An 18,662-nucleotide genomic window follows, 5' to 3' on the forward strand; every position below is an offset into this window, starting at 1 on the left:
AGCACAGGTTGGATCTGTTCACTTATTCACAAATTTTTGTCCAACTCTGCCATCCCTGAGACGGGAAAACCAGCTTTTCTCCTCCTCCTTTTTCTCTGAAGACAAAAATTATGAAGACTTTTAGGATGACCCACTTTCGATTACTGAATCGTAAATATATTTTCTCTTCCTTATGATTTTCCTAATAATATCTTCTTTTCTCTAGCTTACCTTATTGTAAGAATATGGTACATAATATCTATAATGTAAAATATGTGTTAACTGACCATTTATGTTATTAGTAGTTAATAACATACTTTGGGGAGTCAAAAGTTATATGAGGATTTTCAGTCCCCCAGGGTGTTGGCAACCCTAACCTTGTGTTGTTCAAGGGTCAACTGTGTTTAGATATGACCCATAAATTGCCTTGACTGGCTGATGAAATCCGTTGGTGCATTCAACAGAAAAATCCACACCTAACATCCGTTCTTACATTCTTATACCAAGGTTTGCATACACCAAATGTTTTTTTTACTTTAGAATGATTTTTAACTACATGTATTTTTTCTCTTTCTCTCCATGTCTGTGTGTGTGTTTCTATAGTCCTTTCTATAATGAGTATCTGAGATGCCAAACTCTGAACTCTGCATGCTCTATGAAGTCCAATCTGTGAATGAAAAACTCTCTTGTTCATGTAATGTTAAATGTATGTTAAATGCCTTTTTTGGGTGGGGGGGCGGTCAGTGATCCAAAGGGGATGCACACTCTTTGGAATTGATTTTAAAATGAGTAGTTGCTCTGAAATACCAAAGGTTCACTTCCTTCGTTTGTGGCCCAGGCCTGAGAAAAAGCACAGCAATGAGCCTAGAGTCCTTTGAGGATTTAGAGAGAAAAAGACACTAGACTAGCAAGATACAGTCGAGGTGGAACAGGAGACATGAAGGTGTGAGCTGAGCAGGAGGCTCATCAAGGGGATAATCTCGGAAACTACCAAGCAAGAGGATTCCTGACCCCCAACCTCTCACCGGGAATTTCTGATCCCAGTTGAGTGAATGGTAACTAGGCCACAGGGTTTTTAATCCTAATGTAGGAATTTGCATAAAGCTGTATTCCTATTTTTCAATCTGATGCTCAGTAACTTGGACATGCAGTAACACCCAAGGATGTGTCTAAAGTCTGTGGTTTATCTAATTGTTATGCTCTTATAGGTAGTCTTTCTTTTTCCTTATCCTTGAGGTGTTGTGATAGCAACACAAAGTACGTAGGTGCTGACTTAATTATATTTATCCTAATTAGTATTTGATATAACTTTTGACTACACTACTTGACTTCTTTTTTTCTGAATATTTCTCATCCTTTGTCTCTTAGAATATTGACTTTCCACCAGTCTCTTTAGTTTCTACTTGTGGGACTTCTCTCACATGTATATTAGAGCTGTTCCTTCTATCCTCCAAAGCTCTTAGTCCTTTATCCATAATTTGTATCACTTTATGTCTCTGTAATTTTTTTCTGTCTTCCAATTATCTAATTTTATTTTCTATGGTGTCTAATCTACTTTTCTAACCAGGTTTCGAGTATCTGTTTAATTTTAATTAGTTTTTTTTTCAGAATTTGACTTAATTTTTTAATATATTCTATTTTGTTTCATAATACCATATTCTTATTTTTTGGGTATTATCCCTTCTATTGTATCTTTGATATAAGTAAAAAGAAAGATGTGTTTCATCTTTCATTTTTTTTAACATGAGTAAAACATTTATGATTGTTGTTTCCTTTTCTTTAGTTTCTCTGAGTGAATTCACCCATTTGGGGTGTATGCATATTATTTTTAAAGGAACTGCATGTCCTCAAATTTTATAATTCTTGGTAGGTGAGTTTATCTTCCACCAGTTATCTTATGTGGAATTGCAGGGGCTCTCTATCATGCAGCTTTGAGAATGCCTCTGCCCTATCCCTATAGCATTATCATCTCTAATCTAGTTTTAAATTACAGTCTTAGTTTGAATTCAAAATATCCATCCTCCTGCAATGCAGCCTAAATGCCCCAATTTTATTTTAGTGAATCTTTTTCTACCATAGTCATATATGTATGACACATACCTGGGCTAAACCTCTAACTGGAAGGCAGGAATCTCAAAGTTCTTCATCACAGATTATGAACCCCTGTTATAGGACCAGTTCTAACTGTCTGCAGAAAACCCAATTCTGGATTCCTTATATGCTTGAAGCCTGAAACCTCAAATCTAGTGTTTCCTGCCTGGATATTGGAACTCTAGCCCCATGTCCTATAGCCAGACTAAAAATACCCACAATTTCTCACTGTAGACTTTGCTGATTTATGTACTCTTCACCAATAGGTTTTCTTTCTGTTTCTAGCCTCTGAAGATTTCCCTTTGATGTGGTTCAGCTCTGTCATGCTTTTTAATGTTATATGTTAAAATATTTTATTTAGCCTTTCTGTTGTTTGAAGTAGGAGTGGGGAGGTTTTAGCCTATGCTCAGCTGCCATCATCAACTGAATTCTTTTTCAACCAGTATTTATACATGAGTCTTCCTTTTGCCTTCAAATAACTTGACTCTAATTTTTGTCTAGGCTATGTAATCAATCTATGATCACTTAAAGTAGGTATAAAAGAGAATGAGAAGTTACAATGATCTAAAATGGAGATTTAGTACAACAGCCTAAATACATCCTTTATCGTTTATTGAGCTATTGGCCCAATATTTATTTGAACTGAAAAACAAGAGCTGCTTTATCTCTTACAGAGATTTGGTAAGAATGTCAGCTCTTATTGCAATGCCTGTGTGTGTGGGGTGTGTGTGTGTGTGTGTGTGTGTGTGTGTGTGTGTAATATGCTAGACTTTGTAGCCTAGTAGTCTTTGGCTTGCATTCTCTTCACTTTTGAATGTTTTCTTTTTGCACTTATTAATATAACATGTTTAAATTATTTTTACTTATGTAAATGCACTCTTTCCAATTAGGACAGATTTGAAGCACTGGCATGCCTCACTTCATTTCACTTTGCTTTATTGTGTTTCACAGATAGTGGAGTTTGTACAAATCGGAAGTTTGTGGCAACCCTGCATCGAACAAGTCTGTTGGTGCCATCTTTCCAAAAGCTTGAGCTTTTTGTGTCTCTATCTCACATTTTGTCAATTCTCACAGTATTTCAAACCTTTTTATTTTTATGTCTAGTGTGGTGATCTGTGATCAGTGTTATTTTATGGCACTATTGTAATTATTTTGGGGCACCATGAACCGCACCCCTATAAGAAGATGAACTTAACTCATAAATGTTTTGTGTGTTCTGGCTGATCCATCAACTGGTGGCTCTCCCATCTTTCTCCTCCTTGGGCCTCCATATTCTTTGAGATACACCAATACTGGAATTAGGCCAACTAATAGCTCTACAATGGCTTCTGAGTGTTCACGTAAAAGAAGAGTCCCACATCTATCACTTTCAATTAAAAGACAGAAATAATTAAGCTTAGTAAAAAAGGCATGTCAAAAACCAAGACAGTCCAAAACCTAGGCTACCTGTACCAAACAGCCAAGTTGTGAATACAAAGGAAAGTTCTTGTAGGAAATTTAAAGTGCTACTATGGGGAACACATGAATGATAAAAGAGTGAAACATCCTTATTGCTGAGATGGCAAAAGTTTGAATGGCCTGGATAGAAGCACAAACCTGCCATAATATCCCCTTTAGCTAAAGCCTAATCCAGAGTAAATCCCTAACTCTCTTTAATTCTATGAAGGCTGAGAGAGGGGAGGAAACTGCAGTAAAAAAGTCTGAAGCTGGCAGAGGTGGGTCCATGAGGCTTAAGGAAAGGCACTGTCTCCATACCATAAAACTGCAAGGTGAAGCAGCAACTGCTGATACAGGAGTTGCAGCAAGTTATTCAGAAGATCTAACTAAGGTCACTGATGAAGGCGATTCAACTCTTCATTGATCATTGACCAATGAAGTGATAAAATCATTGATGAAGGTGGCTAAACACCAAACAACAGATTTTCAATGTAGATAAAACAGCCTTATATTGGGAGAAGATGCCTTCTAGGACTTACAGAGTTAGAGAGGAGATGCCAGTGCCTGGATTTAAAGCTTCAAAGGACAGGCTGACTCTCTAGTGCAGCTGGTGACTTTAAGTTGAAGCCAATGCTTATTTACCATTCCCAAAATCCTAGGGCCCTCAAGAATTATGCTAAAACTACTCTGCTTATAGTGCTCTTATAAATGGAACAACAAAGTCTGGATGACAGCACATCTGTTTACAACATGGTTTAATGAGTATTTTTAAGCCCGCTGTTGAAACCTCCTGCTCAGAAGAAAAGATTCATTTAAAAATGTTACTGCTCATTGACATTGTACCTAGTTACCCGAGAGCTCTGATGGAGACGTTCAAAGAAATTGATGTTTTCAGGCCTGCTAACATAATGTCCATTCTGCAGCTCATGGATCATGGAGTAATTCTGACTTTCAAGTCTTCTTGAAGAATTATATTTTGAGACCTGGCATGGTGGCTCATGCCTGTAATCCCAGCACTTTGGTAGGGTGAGGCAGGTGGATCACAAGGTCAGGAGTTCGAGACCTGCCTGATCAACATGGTGAAACCCTGTTTCTACTAAAAATACAAAAATTAGCCTGGCCTAGTGGCATGTGCCTTTAATCCCAGCTACTCAGGAGGTTGAGACAGGAGAATTGTTTGAGCTCGGGAGGAGGAGGTTGCAGTGAGCCGAGATTCCACTGCACTCCAGCCTGGGCAACAGAGCAAGTCTCCATCTCCAAAAAAAAAAAAGAATGAATTACATTTTGTAAGGTTATTGCTGTCATAGATAGTGATTTCTTTGATGATCTGATGGGCAAAGTACCTTGAAAGTCTTCTGAAATGGATTAACAACTCTAGGTGCCATCAAAAACCTTACTGATTCATGGGGAGAGGTCAAAATATCAAAATTAGCAGAAGTTTGCAAGAAGTTGATTTCAACCCTCATGGATGACATTGATAGGTTCAAGACTTCAGTGGAAAGAGTAACTGCAGATGTGGTGGCAATAGGAAGAGCAGTAAAATTAGAAGTGGAGCATGAAGATGCGACTGATTGCTGCAATCTCATAATAAAACAGAAAGGGATATGGTGTTGCTTCTTAAGAATGAGCAAAAAATGTGGTTTCCTGAGATAGAGCTGCTTATGGTAAAGATGCTATGAACATTTTTGAAATAACAACAGAAGATATAGAATATTACACAAATGTAGTTGATAAAGCAATGGCAGAATTTGAGAGTATTGACTCTAATTTTGAAAGAAATTCTACTTTGAGTAAAATGCTGTGAAACAGTGTCATACGCTACAGAGTCATCTTTAATGAAAGGCAGAGTCAATCAATGTAGCAAACTTTATCATTGTCTTATTTTAAGAAATTGCCACAACCACTCAATCTTCAGCCACTACACCCTGATCAGTCAGCAGCCATCAACATGAAGGCAAGACTCTCTACTAGCAAAAGATTATGACTTGCTGAAGCTCAGATAATAGTTAGCATTTTTTGCAATAAAGGATTTTTTAATTCAGGTATGCACAATGTTTTTTAAACAATACTACTGCACATTTACTAGATTACAGTACACTATAAACATAATTTTTTATATGCAAAACTTTTACATGCACCAAAAAATTTGTATGATTTGCTTTATTGTGATGTTCGCTTTATGGCAGTGGTCTGGAACTAAACCCACAACATCTCTGCAGTCTGCCAATATTCCAACAATTTGTGGAATTTGAATCTGAAAGGAATGGGTGTCATTATCCTGTCTGATATTTCCAGGCAAAGATCCACAAATGAGTGAGGCAAACTGTACTGCTCTGTGACTATTCTTCCCTCTGACTAGCCCCCTTAGAAATTTACAATTCAGTCACTTGTATTCTGTTTTTCTCACATTCTCACTCGACTTGGAATTTTGGTAAGAGATCTAGTTTATGAAGACACACTATTGTTCAGATTGAGAAACACGAATTTCACTTTGTAGGTGAGGATACCATATCTCAAAATATTTAGCTGACATGACCAAGTTCATGCTGTTAGTGGGTAAGCAAGTGGCTAAAACCACACTCACGTCTCCGCATGTCTTTTCATGCCAGTAATCTACTCTCTATCATACGTTTGATATCCAAGTATTATGACAAATTGTACTTCAAACCCTTTGGGTTTCCTAAGGAAAGTATCAGATGAGGTTAAGAATTACCAAGTATTTTGCTTTTGTAAATTTTCAAGGCGTAAAGCACTATCTGTAGGGATATGCTATACCTACATGAAATTTCATGCTGGCAATCATATATTTGAGGTTAGGTAATTCTAAGACTAAGTCTAGTTGCTTTTTCTGTTTGTTTTTGAGACAGGATGGAATGCCATGGCACAATCATGGCTCATTGCAGCCTTGACCTCCCAGACTTAAGCGATCCTCCTACCTCAGCCTCGCGAGTAGCTCGGACTACAGGCACCAGCCACCACACTTTGCTTTTTTTTTAAAGACAGGATTTCGCCATGTTGCGCAGGCTGGACTGAACTCCTGGGCTCAAGTGACCTGCCTGCCTCAGTCTCCCTAGGTGTTAGGATTATAGGCATGAGCCACTGTGCCCAGCAGACTCAGTCATTTCTTCCCCTGAATTCACTGTATGAGATTCTGAACTACCAGTAAATATTTAACAAGATATTTTTGATTCTAGAAGTATCTATTAATTTAGTTAACAACTCTTCATTCAACAACTACTATATCCTAGTTACTGCCTGCCATAGCCTGGGTTCTTCAGAAGACAGAGCCTGAGACAATGGCTTAATGTGCTCCCTTTCTTATGAAGTACAATCCTAGGAAAGCAAAAGTGAGAGAAAAATAAGGGTAAAGAAGAAGAATCCATATTAGGGTTTCTTACAGAGCTAGTTATTATAACTGATCTTGAATAACCGCTTTCCAAGAAATTCCTTAAATGGATGTGGCTAGGAATAGTAACATCTAGAAGAAGAAAGAAGACGACTTTATCCATTGGCTCAGGTCTTCCATTGGACAAAAGTTGGCCACACAGAGTGCTAATTATCCTGCATTTTTGGATATGTATCAGCCTCAGTAATGAAAACTTGGTGAAGGATAGGTATGAAGTGAGGTTGTGCCTCTGCAATGCCTGGAAGAGTCCTCCCACAAATGGCTCTCCATTGCTAGCTGAGATAAGCATCCAAAGGCTCTGAACACAAGTGAAACTGAGAGGACCCAATACAGGTGCTAAAGTAACTATGATAATGGCTTTCTCATCCCAAAAAAGGTAATGACTCAACATGAGTACCAGCAATTGCTCTGTAAGTTTCACAGGTGATGCTGTGAGACTGTATATGAGGGCAAATTAACACAGTGTGTAGAAGGAAGGAAGGTGATATCTGAGCTAATGCCTGCAGATGAGATAGGAGTGATCTAGACAAAAAGAGATTAGATAGAGGAGAGAGGGAAGAGTGTTTTAGGGAGAGGGAACACAACATACACAATTACAAGTAAGAGTGGTCATAACTTTGAAGAAATATAATAAGTGCAGCATGACTCTGTCCGAAATCTGTAGACCGTATGGGTAGTAAAGCAATATTTTCTACCTGTAAGCAAATTCATTTGTTGCAAAAGAGGTATACCAAAAACACTGTGTAGAGACAACCTCCATGGAAGAAAGAAAGCATCTGTATTTGAATGAGGGAAAGAACATAGCTTACCGCCTAACCATCCACAATCCACCAAATATTCTTATTATAATATAATAAGAATAATTAATAAGGATGATAGACAACCATTTGTATTTGGCATAAAAGAGTAATTGTTGTTCATTTTTTTTTTGGTAGTGCCATTATTGAATTAATCATGCCCTTGCTAAATTACTGAAACACGGTGTTATGCTATTGTAGGTGTCCGAATCCTTTGCAGCTGTTTAAGACTGTTTTTATTATGAAATGTCATAACCTTGAAATAGAAAAAATAAAGAATTGATGAAGGTTTGGAGAAAAGGTAACTTTTCTGGCTGTTTCTTTAAAAATGTGTCCTTTTTATGTGCACATGTATTCTTGTTATTCTAGATAGAGGACCAATTGATTGCTTAAGTAATCCCTAAGCAAGACAGATAAAGAATATAATTTGTTCTCCCCAAATTTGGTGGATTGAAGCCAGGAGCATAAGACAATTTAATGTGCTTCATCATGTCACTTAGAAATATAAAACCTGTTAATGTGGAAAGAGAAAGAATCGCCAGTTTCAGGTTAGAGAATTGGACAATGTACACTTCTCAGTCACTGAAATCTCACTGGTTGGTTGGTCGTTTGCTGTTTACCATAGAAATTCAATGTGACAACTTAAAATAGTTTGGAAATTTGGTGTAAGTATCCTGTTTTAGAAGTGATCTGTTCAGTCCATTTATTCCTGCAACGCTACTAAACTAATTCTACAGAATAAACTCCCTTGAGTAATTCCCAATTCTCTAAATGGCCCCCAAAATTCCTTATTATGATGATTGCAGCATTACTTTGTAAAATGTCCATAGTGTTTCTCCATGGGTGAAATGCCATATAATAAGAAAAAAAAATCCTTAAGAACTAAGGTCATGCCTTGCTGAATCAACTTTGGTACTAGTCTCAAAACAGTGGTTACTTTTTCATTGTTGATTATGAAGTTGGCAAAATAACTTGATCTTTTGTTCATCCACTGGGTATTAATGCATAGCAAACAGCATAATTATATTAGTAAAAATTCCATAAGCTTCAGCATATCTTTCTAGAGAAGTTAAACACTGTGGTCATTATGAACAAAATTGACTGAGATTCCTTGGCTGATGCTAGAATAATGTCTGATGACATCAGTGGCATTTTAGCCATCCTGTTGTTGCAAAGTGACAGCCTTTTAATGGCAAGCAAAAACAAGACAGCTCTGCCCAGTGGTATTTTCCTATATTCAAAAGGCCCGTCTACTCTCACAGCTCATCATTACATGGATTTAGATGGAAAATGAATCCTATCTCATCCCTCAAAAGAGAATTATATAACCATATTGCAATATATCTGGCATATAAGGCTGCTGTTATGTTTTCTCTAACCAGTATTATAAAGCTGTTCTTGGTTGGGCACAGTGGCTAAAGCCTGTAATCCCAGCACTTTGGGAGGCCAAGGAGGGCCAAACACCTAAGGTTAGGAGTTCAAGACCAGCCTGGCCAACATGGTGAAATCTCATCTCTATAAAAATGCAAAAATTACCTGGGCATGATGGTGGATGCCTGTAATCTCACCTACTCAAGAGGTTGAGGCAGGAGAATCACTTGAACTTGAGAGGTGGAGGTGGCAACGAGCCAAGATTGTGCCATTGCACTCCAGCCTGAGCAGCAGAGCAAAACTCCTTCTCAAAAAAAAAAAAGCTGTATACTCTACTAGTGGAATATATTCATTCTGTGCCTTCGAAACTGAAAGTTCCTGGTACAGAGTTTGCTCTTAGAACCATTGTGGGGGTTTGTGGAGGGCTAATTCTGAGCAAACTTAGAAAGTGCATAGCTGGAGGTCAAAATAGTACCTTTATTCCGGTTAGATGGGAGAAGGTTGCCTTAGGTCTGGTAGCCAAGTGGTTCTTCTCTGAATTCAACTCACCACTCTGTGACAGACAGCACTGGAAACCAGGGAGTTTCTGGTGAGGACAAGGCCTTCTCTGCTAAGTGAACTGCCAGGTCAGGAGAGCGTAAGTCCTTTGCCAGAGAACCAGGAAGCAGTTGAGCCAGGTGGGCTCAGTTCCTCCTCCCAGGTTCATCATTGATCAGGTAAATCAGCTTCACCCCTGAGGAGAAGAGAGAGGGAAAAGACTATTTAGCTTTGCCATGAGGCTTCCATCCACAGGAAAACATGAAGCCAGGGACAGGACCCTTCCCCATTTCCCCAGTACCCGGGAGATCAAAAAGGCTGCCTTAAAGATTTTTTGTACCTTTTATAACTTATCATGCTATGTCGTTACGACCTACAACAAGATACAGGTTTTCTTGGCCATTTAATCAGAGCAGTTTTCAGTACCCTGTACTGTAATTCTGGAAATGCTTAAAAAGCATCTCTCGCTCACTTCATCCAGTCAATGATGCCCTGGTGCCCTCAGGATAAAATTGAAACCAGTGGCATTCAATCTAGTGCTCTCCTGCCTAATGTCACCTGCTGCCTCTTCCATTCCCACCTGCACCCTACCCTTCAGCCTCCCTGGATGACTCACAGGGATGGGCTCCAGGTTGTGTTTCTGGGGAGGCTTTGCACAAATGGCTTCTTCTGTCTTTGGCACAAATGAAATCACTGCCATTGTTACACCAGTTTTGTAAATAAGGAATTTGGCACCCGATACATTACTTGCCCAGGGTCACACTGAATCCTGGAGCTGAGAACTAAACCCAGCTTTGTATAATTGATGGGATGAGCTCTTTACCTCTGAGTTATAGCCTCTGAATTTAAAGCAGCTCTAACACATTCTGGAACAGTAGGCCCTTAATCAATATTTGTCTACCTCACCCCAAAAAGAAAATAATTTTATTAGCCTTAGTGATTCATAAATAATTTTGTTAGCTCTAGTGATTTGTAAATGAAGAGGTGATTAATCCATTCCATATGCATACTTTGCGTTTGATACAAAAATAAATGTAATAGTTTTTTTCTACTGTTAGAATTTTTGGTATAACTTTGGTAATATTTAAGAATACTCAAAACTTGCAAACAATAATAGGAACATCCCACATCTTCTAGATTTTACAAGTTTAAGTTGCATTTGATGTACTTTCTCCTAACATGGAGGTTTTTCTAGGAAATACGTTTTCAGCATATCAAGAAAACGTGTTGTCTCTTGAATTTGTCTCTTGAGTTGTCTCTAAGAGTTTCACACTAGTCATGACATAATTTAAATAATAAAACTGCTGGGAAAATGGAAACCAATGTAGCTGAATAAACAGAGCTAATCAATGCCATTGTGTTTCTAGAATGAAGTTTATTTAATTTGTTTTTATTATAAAAATTTCATTTTTATTGTGTAAAATTTGGGAAGTACTTAAAAGCGTAAAAGAAAATATCCACAATCATATTTCCCACACATGGCTTTCACTGGTATTTTGGTATGAATTTTTATTTTTATTTATTTATTTTGCCTTTGTCTCATCATTGAGATCAGTCTGTATATAGGATTTTCAATTTGCCATACACTTTGAATTTTATTATGTGCATTTTCTTTGTTACTAGAAAAAAAAAACATTTAGACAGCAATGCAATGGCTATTTATCATTCCACTCTGAGGATGCTTCATTATTTACTAATCATTTCCCTATTGTTGGATATTTTCTTATATCCAAGTTTTTGCCACTGTAAATAACATAATATTGATCACTATGAGAGCATCAGATACAAAACTTTCTTTACTTAGGATAACTTCCTTGGTCTGTGTTTCACAAGCCTGAATTACTAAATCAGTGAGCTTTATGTTACAAAGACTTCTAATACATGTTGTCCATTTACTCTATATAAAAAGTAGTTGTTAGTTTACATTCATGCTAGCCGTCTAGCTCCTTTAGTCTCTCTCTCTTTTTTTTAAGTCTACAATTAGAAAATGAAATATAAGAAAGCAAAACAAATACAAACCCTTCCTAGGAAAATTCCAATCTGCTATTTTGTGAAGAGCCTAAAGTTAAACTGTTTTCCACATGATCCGCATTCCATGTGTCTTTCCTTAGCAGATAGCATTTGCTGTGATTTCAAGGTTGGGATAAGGGAGTCTCTGGCATGAATCTCTCTGATACACTCTTAAGTAAGAACTGATCTTTGCAGGCCTACGTGAAATTGTCAAGCATGGAGGAAGGAATAAGAATTCGATGGGCACATCTTGTCAATAATTTATTCTTTAACTTTTCTCTTTTTGTCTCATGATTCTCTGCTCTGCACACTTTCAATTTCAAACACTCTTAGTTGGGTGAAAAATAAAATATTTTTATTTTTACAAAATAAAAATAAAACTCTAAACATTCATAATAGCCAAGCCATAGTCCCAGAGGAATGCATAATGTAATAGTAGGTCCCAAAGATGTGTGTTTGTGTCTGTATGTCTGAAAGCATGGTGTGTGTGTCTGTGTATGTGTGTGTGAGTGTAGAATAATGTTTGTCTATGGATGAGTGTGAATGAACGGCATATGTGTGTGTGTGATGTGTGTGAGAGAAGGAATGTGAAGAAGTGGTACATGTCTGTTTGTGTGTTTATGTGAAGGAGTATGGCAGATGTGGACCAGGCTGAAATAAGGGAGCAGGTAAAAAGATGAGATATAACACATACAACATATAAATTGGAGTGAAAGTATGTGATCTTTTAGAAACTAGTTCAAATGTAAAATTTTGACATGGTTCTTCATCAGGAATTTCTTCACCTTTTATTTGAAATGCAGTAGATCTGATGCAATGACACTAGCTACTACATTTGCCTTTTCATAAAGTTTTTCTCCAAACAGATTGTATTCTTGAGAAGTGTCATTTAACCATGTTTGCAAAATCACCTGTGCAGGACATGGAGAAAGATATGGTTGTTTGAGGATTTTAATGGAAAAATCACAAAAGTGCATTTGACAGTGTGTCCATGCTCATTGTTTTGTATGTAAACCAATGAGAGTGTCCCACTAGCCTATGTATATTATACAGATATCTATATCTATATCTGTATAGAGAGAGTTGTAACAGATTTCTGAGTTGTTCACCTTGAGGAACAGAATAAGCTTAAGTTTCCCTTATATTTAGTATCTAAAAGAACAGTGGACTTTTTGTCCTATAATTTAAAAATAATTCTAGTTGTCTATACATTAAACATTTTTTTTATTCTCACTTAGAATAATAACACTTTGTCTGGTTAGCTGCATTTTTAGCACATGTGAAAAACTTCATGTCATCGGAGCATTTCTGTGACTTTCAGGCGTGGGTGAAATCTACCTGATATTTTAGTATCCAAATTAGGATCTGAGTGATCACACCTGAAGCTTTTTTCATCGAGTTCCATCTCCTCATGCTCTGCCTTCTGCATTGTCTTCTGAGTCTTAAGTTTGTTTCTGTCTTCAAGTTTACTTTTACACCAACTAAAATATTAAATCATATTCTTAGTTGGGACAACTACTATATCATAAGCTGGAAAACTTTGAAGATGCTTCACTTTGTGGTGGATATGAGTTGTATATGTTATATTACATACATTGAATATAATGTATTGTTGTATATAAGATACAAGATTATATATTATGTATATAATATAATAATACATAATGTTATATATTATTTGTTTTATATATAGTTATATGTATAATATATAGAGATATATATAAATCTCAAGACTCTTGGTGGATGCCTGTAGCTACAGATAGTACCAAACCCTCTATGTACGATTTTTTTCTTATACAAGCATACCTATAATAAAGAGTAATTTATAAATTAGACACAATAAGAAATTAACAACAATAACAAAATAGAACAATGAAAATAATACACTATAATAAAAGTTTATGGATGTGGTCTCCTCTTTTATTCTCAAAATATCATGCTGTACTATACTCACCCTTTTCCTTGTGATGATGTGAAATGATAAAATCTCTATGTCATGAGATAAAGCAATGCATAGTTATAGGCACTGTGATGTAAATCAGCAATTTCAGAAATAAACAATTCATAAATTCTACATTGTGCCACATTCTGAGTAGTGTGATGAAATCTTGGGCCATCTTGCTCCATCCCACGTGGGACATGAATCATCCTGGAGAAGCAGATCCAGGCTGTCTGCCCTCCCTGCCCATGACTCACTTAGCAGCCATCTCTATTATCAGATGGACCATCATGTTGCTGCAGTGCTTGTGTTCAATTAACCTTTCTTTGACTTAATCATGACCCCAAAGCACACAAGTAGTGATGTCATATTTTTGGACCCCAATTGACCACAGGTAAGTAAAACTGCAGAAAACAAAATTGTGCATAAGGGTAGACCACTGTACTTGGTTGTATTATAGAAGGGTAGTTTTCGTTGTCTTATTCTTATAGCCTAGATAAAAAGCAATGGCTTAACAAAATAGTACCAGATAAAATGGATATGATCATGTGCCTGGCTAAGCTCAAAACGTAGTAAAATGTTTGTAATTAATAAGGCTAATTGACCACATGGAGTCTGAAAATTAATTTCCTTTGTACTGGGGAGGATGCAGAGGGATGGGGTGAACCTCACAAATCTCCTTGCAGGGCACATAACTAAATCGTATTCTAACCCTGAATAATCCCCAAACACTCCCTCCAATACCCGCCAGCCACTAGGAAGTTGTGCCTTCCCCAGGGCAGTTCCTGCATATTCTTTTCCCTATGCCCAAGCCTAATACCTCTCTGCCTGAAATATGAACCCCTCCCCTAAATTCCACCTTTTCCTTTTGGACCTAACGCTCCACTTGACTGGGTCTTCTCCAAAAAATCCATGGCTCTCCCCATTGTGATGCCAACAGCTCTCATCTACTGTATTGTAAATATTTCTTTACATGCTAATGAAACTCTAAGAAACTCAAGGAGGATCTCATAACAACAACAAGTACTAGGTTTAATTCTTCTTTCTTCTAATACCTAACACTAGGTCTGGAAAACAATAGCTAATAAACAGTAGCTGAATGAATGATGAAAAAATAAATAACCTTGAGTTAACCATTGTATCTTTAAGAAATTATTATAATAGTAACAGCAAGGAGATAACTAGTACAGTTTTACTAAGTTTAGAAAGCCTTGGAAGGTTAAACTTCATGAAAGCAGTAGTCCTACCAAGTGTTTTATTATATTAGCAATTATCTTTTACATTCTAGCAAAATCCAGGCTTTTATTCATATTTTTTTCTGTCAAAGGTATAATCAATTATGAAGGTCAAATTATGTTGATGCTGAGGCAGTAAGGGGAACTCTAAATAGATGGAGTACTCAAGTCAGAAAATCATGAAAATGAAGCTGAAGTGATGGATTAGTGAAGAGAGAGATTCCCTCAAATTTAAGTTGCAATGATAAAAGAATTGAGGAGGAAAAAACTAAGTAGAAACTCAGTTGAAAAACGCATTTAAGTCTTCATGATTAAATTTCAAACATCTTTTATTACTATTCATTTATTTTATTTTTTATTATTATACTTTAAGTTCTGGGGTACAGTTGCAGATCATGCAGATTTGTTACATAGGTATATGCATGCCATGCTTTTATCTAAAAAATCATAGTGGTATTTATTCTCAAATTTTCAAACCTTCTGTTCGCCTTTCTCTGCTACGTTATCAGCTGCAAGGGAAAGCTGGTCATGAAACTTATGTTAAGCACTTTTCCACAAGAACTTATTGCTTTAATAAGTAGGGAAAATGCTCTTAAAGAAAAAAAAAACACATCATTCAAGATTCATTAGAGGGAAAAAAATAAAGAAGAAACCCACGTGATTCTCCATCGAATTCACACTTCCTTACCATGCAATGCTGAACATACCCTGAGATCTCAACAAAGAGTAGGGGTAAACAGTTACTCATCACTAGAAAGAGAATTTTATATTCTCAGGGACAGTGCACTAAGACAAGAGTACACAGACCAGTGTGTACAGCAGGCAGTTATTCCCATGTCCCTGCAGACTGGGGATTCCAAGATAAACAATCCCTCACACAGGTAAGCACTCAATAAATATTTTTCAAAAGGATGGATGAACACTAGAAAGCAGTTTAATGCTCTTTAATAACTATAATCCCCCCCTTGTAGATCAAACTCTCACCTTATATGAGCCTATGGCAGAAACCGCAATTACTTATGCACCAACCTAATAAGATTAATTCATATCTAAAATAATTTGCATATCAGCATAATCTACTGCCTGAGAACCCGATGCCTCTTTAGAAGTTATTTTACTGCCATTGCTTGACAGTTTTTACCAATTCTGAAAACAATGTGCATTAATAAAAATAAAGTAAAGTCACTTTATGACCTCAGGGAAACATACAGATTTTTTTTCTGACAAGGTTTTTTTCTTTCCTGATTAACTTTATTTTTAAAACTTGTTTTAAATATGTGTGACTAGAAATAATCGGCCTATGGCTAAAAACCTAATACTATGATGAGTCACGTGGGTAGCAACGAAAGGGAAAAGAGATGATTCACTTTCCCAACAGTGAGGGTTCCTCTCGGCTGCCTAGTTTCCGGCACCTCCCTCCACTGCCCCATAAAACCCCTGCCTTAGCTACAGCGAGGCAATTTTTCTCACCTTCCCTCCGAAACTTGTACTTAGACTACGAAGTTGGGATACTTGTGCACGAGGTCATTTTTAAAGTCTGAATCCGATATGGTAGGAAAGAGCAGGTATGGACACGGACCCCCTACATCCAGATTACATCTGTGAATAAAGCCCAATCACATTCTCAAGTTCAAAGCAATCACCCACTCACCGGATAGTCTCTTTGGATGATTGAGAATGGCTTAAGCAAGTACATATGGGTTTAAAGAGCCACTCAAAATGACTGAAAGGCAGGTTGTCCAGACAGAACCCATGTCACTTAGTTGACAAATAAGCGTGGGCTGAGCTGGCAAGGGGCTTCTCGGGGTCCCCTCACCGGCAGCGGGAGAGGAAGCTCAGGTGAGTGTGGGAATAATAAGTGAACAGGGCATCCTCTCTGGTTCTACTATTATATAAATGTTATATTTGTTAGGCGAGCTCCCTCCCTGACCACCCCCCAAGCAGTTCATAGACAATAAAACACCAGGAATCCCTGAAGAGTGGTAAAATGCTGACATGATTTAAGAAGGAAGACTCTGATAAGAAGATAAAAAACTAATAAACAGAGTCTAGAGAACCTTGGTTCGTCTCAGGCGCTTGCCAGTGTAAGCAAAACTCTCCCAAGGAAAACAAAAGGAGCCTTAATGGTAAGGACATTCCACTCACAGACCATCTGAAGGAGAAAGTTAAGGCCGTGACCTCTGCAGACTGCAGTTATGAGAGCTCTGACAACAAAATGTTTGATTTGGTTCAAGAAGCAAAATCAGTCACTGGATTTTTTAATATTTTTTTCTTCAATAAAAAATAACATTTTATATGTGCTTGAGAGAGAGTTGTGTATACATGGTAAATATTTCTCCCACCCATGTAGTTTTTCTGTTTAGCTTGGTCTTAATTTCTTCTTGGATTTTAACCCCAGGAAAAGGTGGATTCACAGGCCCATTGATTTCCCTTTTGTAATTAACACAAGGCTCCCGACGGACAGCTAATCTAAAGTTTCACACATGAATCTACAATATGTAAAGAATGAGAATCTGCAAAGCTCTGAGTTTATTGTTGAAGATTTAGGGAATGCTAAAAGACTATACTGGCCTCATGGAGATCTAGAACAGAGAATTCCTTAGAAAAATGCTTAAATGCACATAGACTCCCAGGTTAACTCAAAACAAAACCTACAAAATGGTTTAAATTCTGAGCAATTCTGTTGCAACATGAATAGACGTATGTAATAAGAGATATGTTTGCAGTTATTTATGCTTTTGGTATTTAAAGAAAATAAGTAGAATTAGAGAAGAAAGAGGAGAAAATCTTTGTGGAAATTTTGCAGGGCTCTTTTAGTACACTAACAAGAAGAGCTTCAACGTTTGTTGATGCTATTTTTCATTATGATTAGCTTAACTTAAGAAATGCATGGCTTATCTTTTCCCAGATACAGATAAGGACTATATATGATAATTAAGCATAATTAGCCTTTATTTAAAAAAAATATTTTCTCTAAGAGCAAAAGGAAAAGGGGGACAGAAATATAAATGGGCAAGATCTGGAAGAAAATAGAGAAGAAATAATAGCAGGTAGAGCAGAGGTCAGAACAAAATAGCCAAGGGTAGAAATCACTGAGCAGTGCAGGACTACAGAAAGACAAAAGAACAGGCTGAGATTCCTGGTCTTCTGCATCCTCTAGGCAGGTAGTCAGAGAAGAAGACTGGGTTTAAGAACATGCCCTGATAATTATCCTAAAGCTTCTAGGACTCAGAGGAAGGGGCCACCAGAGGCACTGGGTATCTCATAGGCAGGGCAGAGGAGCAGGCAAGAGCATAACCTCGGGTTATGTACAAGGTAAGAGCGTGGTTTGCAACTGCCGATTATTCTGTTTGCTTAGAATTCCAGAGTGGAATGTGTGTACACACACACACACACACACACACACACACACACATACATACACGCACACAATATTTTAGAAGGGAAGCTTATTATTTAAATTTAGAATTTTAGAGTTCAAAAGGACTCTGCCAAGAGAAAACTAGAGGCCAACAGTTATAGTCATGCAGTTATCTTTCTTATGTGGCTAGAGGTTTTGTTCTTTGAACTAAGCTCTTTTCATAAAAACAAACATATGTAAAGCAGGTATTTTTTTTCTTTCATGACCATGCACATTTTGGACTGAAGTAGACATTCAACAACCTAAAATAAACTTGATGGCATTAAGTAAGAAACTGTTTCCTTTGGGCATTTGGAATATGTAGTCTATCCACATTGATCTTTGAACCAGATCACTAGTTTATTTGATACCAAATAGACACACAGCTGCAATAGCCCAGGCTTTAATAGCATGCTCCCTTTGAGCATGAAACCAGAAGGTCAAAGTTGACCATCATAAA

The 18,662-nt window shown here is 37.2% G+C and overlaps 1 protein-coding gene across 29 annotated transcripts in view; it reads right to left on the reverse strand.

Annotated features, from left to right (window-relative positions):
- The window catches only part of LOC103793610 (uncharacterized), a 592,261-nt gene that overhangs the window by 217,083 nt on the left and 356,516 nt on the right, over positions 1 to 18,662 (reverse strand). For all 29 annotated transcript variants that reach the window (XR_013519261.1, XR_013519259.1, XR_013519258.1 and 26 more), the window contains one exon: positions 9,557 to 9,814. The gene's annotated coding sequence lies outside the window, so the exon portion shown is untranslated. The remainder of the gene's footprint in view (positions 1 to 9,556; positions 9,815 to 18,662) is intronic.

This window comes from Callithrix jacchus, chromosome 6 (genome assembly GCF_049354715.1).
Source record: "Callithrix jacchus isolate 240 chromosome 6, calJac240_pri, whole genome shotgun sequence".
NCBI classification, from domain to species: Eukaryota; Metazoa; Chordata; class Mammalia; order Primates; family Cebidae; genus Callithrix; species Callithrix jacchus.